Below are 8,735 nucleotides of genomic sequence, written 5' to 3' on the forward strand. Positions count from 1 at the left end.
AGTCCTGGCCAGTGCCAGCTCCTGCTCCACAGCTCACCTGCTCTCCTAGGGAGGAACATCGGGACCTCCCTCCCCCCTCCCTTCTTCTGGAGAGCCAGCATAGTCGCTGACTCTGGGGAATAGGAGATGTCCAGGCAACTACAGGGTCAAAATGCTAGAGCACACAAATTGCTCGGGCTACAACTGGAGTATTTTGGTCTGATATCTTTAAGGTCCTACTGAGGTCTGGAGCTCTGGGCCGGACTCTGGGTGGACACCAGGAAAATACAAGGGAAGGTTTTACACTCAAGCAGCATAGAGTTCAGCTGTGGAGTTGGCTGTGCTACTTTATTCATTCAACTCAGGAATCCAGCCCTCTTCTATGTTCAGCTCTGTGGAAGACAAAGATAACTGCTACGTCTCTGGCGCAACACATAAGATTTTATCCTCAAGGAGGCTGCAGATTGGATTGGACAGCGAAGTAGCATGCATAAAAATAAGCAAAATTTGGACCTCCAGTCAAGATGGCGGGGTAGGTAAACGTGGTACTCCCATCCTCCCACAACCACATCAAAATTACAACTAAACTACAGTGCAACCATCATTCAGAACACCCTGAAATCTAGCTGAACAAAGTCCTACAAATGAGGATTTAAAAAAGAAGCCACATCGAGACCTGCGGAAGGGTGGAGATAAAATGGGCTGATCCCACACCCACGCGTGTGTGGCAGATAAAAATCAGGAGGGATATCTTAGCCACAGAGGTCCCCACTGAGGAGCGAGGAGTACCAGCCCCACACCAGGCTCCCCAGCCCAGGGTTCCAGCACCAGGAAGAGAAGTCCCTATATTGTTGGCTCTAAAAACCAGCAAGGATTGAGGCTGAGGGAGGCAGGGCTGCTGGAGTCCCAGGCAGTTCATCTTAAAAGGCCCATGTATAGAACTCGGACTCACTCCGTCTGAGTTCCAGTGCTGGGACAACAGTTCAAAAGGCACCAGGGACATATAGAGAGGAGCTAAATTGTCTGGCATCAAGACAAGAGCTGGGGGTGGGGGTGCAGCTTTCTGCCAAACAAAAGTGCTGGTGGAAGCCATTGTTCCTTTTCTGAGAGCCCCCCACCTCCACAGAGCCAGCAGGTAGGCATCATATCTGAGTCTCCATCAACTTGGCTCACACTGTTTATCCTGCCCTGATGATTTCCTGAGACCCCATCACACCCAGCTTGTGGGCTCATCCAAGCTGATTTCATTCTAGATCTAGACCTATCTTGGCTCATGCTTCAGATTTTCCTAAAATCTCTCAAATAAGCAGCATCTGGCCTCAGTTCACCCTGTACTTCTCACTAAGTGGCCTCAGGCCTGGCACTAGCAGCAGCTGGTCTTAGTTCACAGGTTGGCCTGGCCTGGGCACCTCCAAGCCCAGCACAAGTGCAGATTGCTTTGTAGCTCATGCCAGGTGGCCCCAGGCAGAACACAGACAGTGGCTGACCTTGGTCTGCATCTCCTAGGAGGCCCCAAAGCCAGCACATCTTGTGGACAGATTCAGATCACGTCAAGGTACCACCTAACCACCTCCAAAAGTGACACACTCAAGAGGCAGACTCAGAGGGACCCAGAGCCCCACTGAAGTAAGTCTTTCTCGTGGGACTTACTTACCCTGCACAGCTGACCCTCCATGCTGGTCACTGGTCCCAGCCAGTCCTTGCAGCTGATATGCCTGGAAGTACATGCCTCCCAATGACATGCCAACACTAATCAAGGCTCAACTACAACAGAAGGGTTGTACAGTCCACAGTGTGGGGGTGCACCTGGCACACCTGCAGTACCCAGGTTGGGTGAACAGGGAGGCTGAGCCACCAGACCCTACAGGACACCTACTACATTAGACCACTCTACCAAGCCTGGGAGACGCAGCAGTTTCTACATAGAAACAAACACAGGGAGGCAGCCAAAATGAGGAGATAAAGAAACATGTCCCAAATGGAAGAACAGAACAAAACTCCAAAAAAAGAACTAAATAGCCTGACCAGGTGTTGGCACAGTAGATGGAGTGTTGACCTGGGATACTGAAGACCCAGGTTCAAAACTCCAAGGTCGCTGGCTTGAGTGTGGCCTCATCTGGCTTGAGCATGGCTCACCAGCTTGAATGTGGGATCATAGACATGACCCCATGATCACTGGCTTAGCCAAAACATCACTGGCTTGAAGCCCAAGGTCACTGGCTTAAGTAAGGGGTCACTGGCTCAGCTGGAGCCCCCCTCCCCATCAAGGCACATATGAGAAGCAATCAGTGAACAGCTAAAGTGCCGCAACTATTCAATACAAGTTGATGCTTCTCATCTCTCTCCTTTCCTGTCTGTCTGTCCCTGTCTGTCTGTCCCTGTCTCTCTCTCTTGCTAAAAACAAACAAATAAAAAATCTAAATAAAATAGAAACAAGTAATCTACTAGGTAAAGAGTTCAAGAATTCAAGAGTTCAAAACACTGGTTCTAAGTATGCTCAATAAACATAGTGAGAACTTTGACAGCATAAAAAAGGATATGAAAACTATAAAAACAACCAGTCAAAAATGAAGGATACCCTAACTGAAATGAAGAATAATTTACAAGGAATCAACAGTAGACTAGATGGACCTGAGAATCAAATCAGCAATTTGGAATATAAAGAAGAAAAAAAATAATCATAAAAGTAAAAAGAAACCAAAAAAAAAAAAAAAAGAGGATAATGTAAGGAGCCCCTGGGACAACTTCAGGCGTACCAACATTCGCATCATGGGTTGCTAGAAGGAGAAGAGATAGAGCAAGAAAATGAAAATCTACTTGAAAAAAATAATTATGGACAAGTTCCCTAACCTGGTGAAGGAAATAGACATACAAGTCCAGGAAATGCAGAGAGTCCCAAACAAGATGAACCCAAAGAGGCCCACACCAAGACATGTCATAATTAAAATGCCAAAGGTTAAAGACAAAGAGAGACTCTTAAAGGCAGCAAGAGAAAAGCAGTTACGTAGTTATCTACTAGGAAGCTCCCATAAGACTGTCAGCTGATGCCTGACCTGTGGTGGCACAGTAGATAAAGCTTTGACCTGGAACACTAAGGTCACCAGTTCAAAACCCAGGGCTTGCCTGGTCAAGGCACATATGGGCGTTGATGCTTCCTGCTCCTCCCCCACTTCTCTCTCTCTCTCTCTCTTTCTCCTTTCTCTCTAAAAATAAATAAACAATATTAAAAATAAAATTTTAAAAATTAAAAAAAAAGGCTGTCAGCTGATTTTGCAACATAAACTTTGCAGAAGGGAGTGGCAAGAAATATTCACAGTGATGAACAGCAAGGACCTACAACCAAAAAAGAAGCTATCATTTAGAATCAAAGGACACATAAATAGCTTCCCAGACAAGAAAAAGCTCAACACCACGAAAGGAGCTCATCACCACCAAACCAGCATTATAAGAAATATTAAAGGGTCTTCTTTAAGAAGAAGAAAGATTAAAAATATGAATAACAAACTGGCAATAAGTACATATCTATCGATGATTGAATCTAAAAAACAGAATAAAGGAACAAGCAGAGCAGAAACAGATTATAGACACAGAGAACATGTTGTCGCTTGCCAGATGGGAGGGCTGTTGTGGGGACAGGTGAAAAAGGTGAAGGGATTAAGAAGTACAAATTGGTTGTTACAGAACAGTCATGGGGATGTTAAGCACAGCATAGGGAACATAGTGAATAACATTCTAATAACAATGTATGATGTCAGATGAGTATAAGATTTTTTTTTTTTTTTCTGAAGCTGGAAACGGGGAGAGACAGTCAGACAGACTCCCGCATGCGCCCAACCAGAATCCACCCGGCACGCCCACCAGGGGCGATGCTCTGCCCACCAGGGGGTGATGCTCTGCCCCTCCGGGGCGTGCTCTGCCGCGACCAGAGCCACTCTAGCGCCTGGGGCCATCTTTGCTTCAATGGAGCCTTGGCTGCGGGAGGGACAGAGAGGAAGGGGGAGGGGTGGAGAAGCAGATGGGCGCTTCTCCTATGTGCCCTGGCCGGGAATCGAACCCAGGTCCCCCGCACGCCAGGCCGACGCTCTACCGCTGAGCCAACTGGCCAGGGCGAGTATGAGATTTATCAGGAGCACATAATAAGTTATATAATGTCTAATCACTGGCGTGTACACCTGAAACATATAATATTGTATGTCCAACTGTAATTGAAAAATAAAAAACAATTTAAAAAATAAGTAAAATTAAATAGAAAAATTATCAGTTCAGATAATGTGGAAGGGGAGTTTGAAAGATGGAAAAGAAAAATTGCAACTTAGACAAAAATAGGGGACTACCATTTATTAAGTGTTTATATGAATTAAGCACTGTATTGTGTTACGTCATTAATACAATCTTTTGTCATTCTTGTATTATAGAAGAAGAAATTGAATCAAAAACATAAAATAACTGCCCTGGCTGGTAGCTCAGTATTGTCATCCTGATATACCAAGGTTGGGGGTTCCATCCTGGTCAGGGCACAAGGATCAACCAATGAGCCTGACCTGTGGTGGCGCAGAGGGTAAAGCGTCAAGCTGAAATACTGAGATCAGCAATTCAAAACCCTGGGCTTGCCTGGTCAAGGCACATATGGGAGTTGATGCTTCCTGCTCCTCCCTCACTTCTTTCTCTCTCATTCTTTCTCTCTCTCTCACCTCTCTCAACATGAATAAAATAAAATAATTTTTAAAAAGAATCAACCAATGAATGCATAAATAAGTGGACCAACAAATCTGTTTCTCTCTTTCTCTCTCCCTTTGTCTTTCTCTAAAATCAATAAAATTTTAAAAACTTAAATAACTTGCCTAGCAAGCAAGTGGAAAAACTAGACCTCAAATCCATGCCACTGGGATGTCAAATCTTAGTTGGGTGGGGTGGGGCGGGGTGAGGCTTATTTTAACTGGACTGAATTGGAGAGCTGAGAGAAAGCATATAAGCAAATGGCCTGCATGGGTAGCTCAATTGGTTGGAGTGTTGTCCCAATATACCAGGGGTCGGGAACCTTTTTGGCTGAGAGAGCCACGAACACCACATATTTCAAAATGTAATTCCATGAAAGCCATACAACAACTCGTGTATGTTATGCATTATCCAATAAAAATTTGGTGTTATCTCGGAGGACAGCTGTGATTGGCTCTAGCCACCCGCAACCATGAACATGAGCGGTAGGAAATGAATGGATTGTAATACATGAGAATGTTTTATATTTTTAATGTTATTATTATTTTTATTAAAGATTTGTCTGCGAGCCAGATGCAGCCATCAAAAGAGCCACATCTGGCTCACGAGCCATAGGTTCCCAACCCCTGAGATATACCAAGGTTGTGGGTTTGATCCCTAGTCAAGACACATGCAAAAGTCAGCCAATGAGTGCATTGATGGGTGGAACAACAAATTGATGTTTCTTTTTCTCCTTTCTTGTCTCTCTAAAAATCAATCAATAATTTAAAAAAAAAAATTTGTGTGTGTGACAGAGACAGAGTCAGAGAGAGGGACAGATAGGGACAGACAGACAGGAAGGGAGATAGATGAAAAGCATCAATTCTTTGTTGCGACATCTTAGTTGTTCATTGATTGCTTTCTCATATGTGCCTTGACCAGGGGCTACAGCAGACTGAGTCACCCCTTGCTTGAGCCAGCGACCTTGGGTCCAAGCTGGTGAGCTTTTGCTCAAACCAGATGAGCCCGCACTCAACCTGGTGACCTCAGGGTCTCAAACCTGGGTCCTCCTCGTCCCAGTCCAACACTCTATCCACTGCGCCACCACCTGGTCAGGCAAAAAACAATCAATAATTTTTAAAAGACATATAAATGGCCTGACCTGCAGTGGCACAGTGGATAAAGTGTCGACCTAGAATGCTGAGGTTGCCGGTTCAAAACCCTGGGCTTGCCTACTCAAGGCACATATGAGAGAAGCAACTGCTGCTACACATTGATGCTTCCCATTCCCCCCCACACCCACTTTCTCTCTCCCCCTCCCTCAAAATAATAGAAATATTAGTGAATGGACCTACATATATTTGTTGAGCACTTATGATATTCTCAGCTCTTTTTGAAGCATGAGGAATATAGCAGTTCCTCCAGCAAAAATGCCTTCCCCTTACTTCTACAAGTCCCAAAGGGAGCAGGGAAAGAAGAGGATGAATGAGAGCAAGCAGAAGGGGTGGGGTCACTGCCAGGAGAGGAGAAGGGAAACCACACAGAGGAAATGGGGGGAAGGGAAAGGGGAGCCATAGCCCATGCTGTCTTGTCCCATTAGCACAATCTCAGCAGGGGGTGGAGTTGGCATTACAGTGAAGGAGAGGAACTCAAAGATCCTGAGATAGCTGTCCTCCTAGTGATCTGTTTGCTTAACCTCTTCTAAACCAGGGGGCTGGGAGGGGCAAACAGGCAGAGAGGATGATGTGGAGGAAGCCTGCTGAGGAAGGGGAGTCTGGATGGTTAGAGAATATCTATTATCCCAGCCCTAAAGAGACCGAGACTCAGCTGTGGATCCCATGCTACATGACCCTTCCCCTCACCTGCCATGATGCTTCATACCAAAAACATTTCAGAAGCAAGCTCAGAAAGATGGCGCTGGCACCCGGAAAGAATGTCGGGGTCCTGGGAGTAGTTGGTGCCGCATGAATGCTTCCAGAATGTGAATAACCCAGACAAAGACCAAGGCCAACTTTGGAAGATAGAAAAGGGCCTTCAGAAACCAAGTCAGGAAATGTCTTGGTCAAAATCTTTTCCTGTCCTCAGCCCTTTCCTGGGGCAAGTCCATCCAGGCTGTCCTGAGTGGGAGCCCCCTCACAGAACCAAGTCTCCTTTGTGTGGAGTAAAGGAAGCCCCCGTGGCATTTAGTCTGTTCCCAGGTCAGGACGACCTCTTCCCTGAGGGCTGCCTTGGGCCCTCCTGGTGGGCTCAAGGGAAGGGGAAATGGTGATTCAGTTGTGTGGAGAACAGTGGTCCCCTGCGAGGCGCAGGGCCCACATCCTGCTGGAGCTTCTGGGTCAGCTCTGTGAATCAGAATCTGGGGAGTGGCTGGCAGCAGAAGCCTGTCTTAAGGACTGAAGACCTAGGGGGACCCAGGACAAAGGATTAGCTGAAGAGCCTGGCATTTTTGAGCAAAAAAGGAGACTGGAGAGAAACCACATGATAGATAACAGGAATGGTCTTCTTTTCATGAAAAAAGGAAGTAGGCTCATGGCTCAGAGAGCAGGAGCAAGAGCAACAGTAGCAGCTTCTGAGACCGAGGATTCGAGGATTCGGCTGGCCAGGCAGTCACCCACATAATGTGTTCATTCATTCCTCCCATAAGGATTTATTTACTGAGTGACCACAATGTACACTGTTCTACTCTCCAAGGATACATTTGTAACAAAACTGACAAAAATCTCCACCCTCACGGGCTTCCATTCTAGTGGAGGAAGATAAACAAAACAATAGGCATAATAATAAGTAAATTCGATAATATATCACTTTCTGATGATGGATACCGCCAAGTAGCATCGTTAAAGTCGTCTCTCCCATGCTATTTATGTCTACCCTCCCAAAGAGCCCGAACAACTGCAGAAGTTCTTCACTGGAGGTTTGAGCTTTGAAACAACTGAGGAGTCTGAGAAGCCATTTTGAGCAACGGGAATGTTTGCACACTGTGGGGTTGGGAGAGATCCCAACACCAAGTGCTCCAGAGGCTTGGGGTTTGTCATGTGTGCCACTGTGGAGGAGGTGGATGCAACTGTGAGTGCAAGGCCACACAGGGGGGATGGAAGGGCTGCAGAACCAAAGAGGCTGTCCCAAGAGAAGATTCTCAGAGACCTGGTGCCCACTTAACTGTGACAAAGATTTTTGTCAGTGGTATTGAGGACACTGAAGAACATCTCCTAAGAAAAATAATTTTTATAAATATTGATTGATTGATTGATTGATATTTAGAGAGAGAGGAAGGGACACACACACACACACACACACACACACACACACAGAAACATCGATTTGTTGTCTCACTTATTTATGCATTCATTGGTTGATTCTTATATGTGTCCTGACTGGGAATCAAACCTGCAACCTTGGCATATTGGGACAATGTTCTAACCAACTGAGCTACCCAGCCAGGACTAAGAAATTATTTTGAGCAGTATGGAAAAATCAAATTGATTGAAATCATGACTGCCCGAAGCAGTGGCAAGAAAAAGGCTTTGCTTTTGTTTCATTTGATGACCATGGCTCCATAAATGAGATTGTCATTCAGAAATCTCATGTGAGTGGCCACAACTGTGACGTAAGGAAAAGCCGTATCTAAGCAAAAGAGGGCTAGTGCTGCATCCACTTAAAGTGGTTCTGGAAACTTCGGTGGTGGTCGTGGAGGTGGTTTTGGTGAGACTAACAACTTAGGTCGTGGAGGAAACTTCAGAGGTGGCGGCAGTGGTGGTGGTGGAAATGGTGGCAGCGGGGACAGCTATAATGGATTTGGTAATGATGGAAGCAATTTTGAAGGTGGCAAAAGCTACAATGACTTTTGCAATTATAACCCTCGGTCTTCAAATTTTGGATCCATGAAAGGAGGAGACTTTAGAGGCAGAAGCTCTGGTCTCTGTCATGGTGGAGGCCAATACTTTGCCAAACCACAAACCCAAGGTGGCTGTGGCAGTTCCAGCAGTGGCTATGGCAGTGGCAGAGGTTTTAATTACTGCCAGGAAACAACGTGTAGCAAGAGAGGAGAGCCAGAGAAGTGA

At 45.9% G+C, this 8,735-nt stretch overlaps 1 pseudogene; it reads left to right on the forward strand.

The window, feature by feature from the left end:
* Positions 1-6,074: 6,074 nt before the first annotated feature.
* LOC136392025 (heterogeneous nuclear ribonucleoprotein A1-like) lies at positions 6,075-8,735 on the forward strand (annotated as a pseudogene).

The sequence above is a fragment of the Saccopteryx leptura genome, chromosome 2 (genome assembly GCF_036850995.1).
Source record: "Saccopteryx leptura isolate mSacLep1 chromosome 2, mSacLep1_pri_phased_curated, whole genome shotgun sequence".
Taxonomy (NCBI): Eukaryota; Metazoa; Chordata; class Mammalia; order Chiroptera; family Emballonuridae; genus Saccopteryx; species Saccopteryx leptura.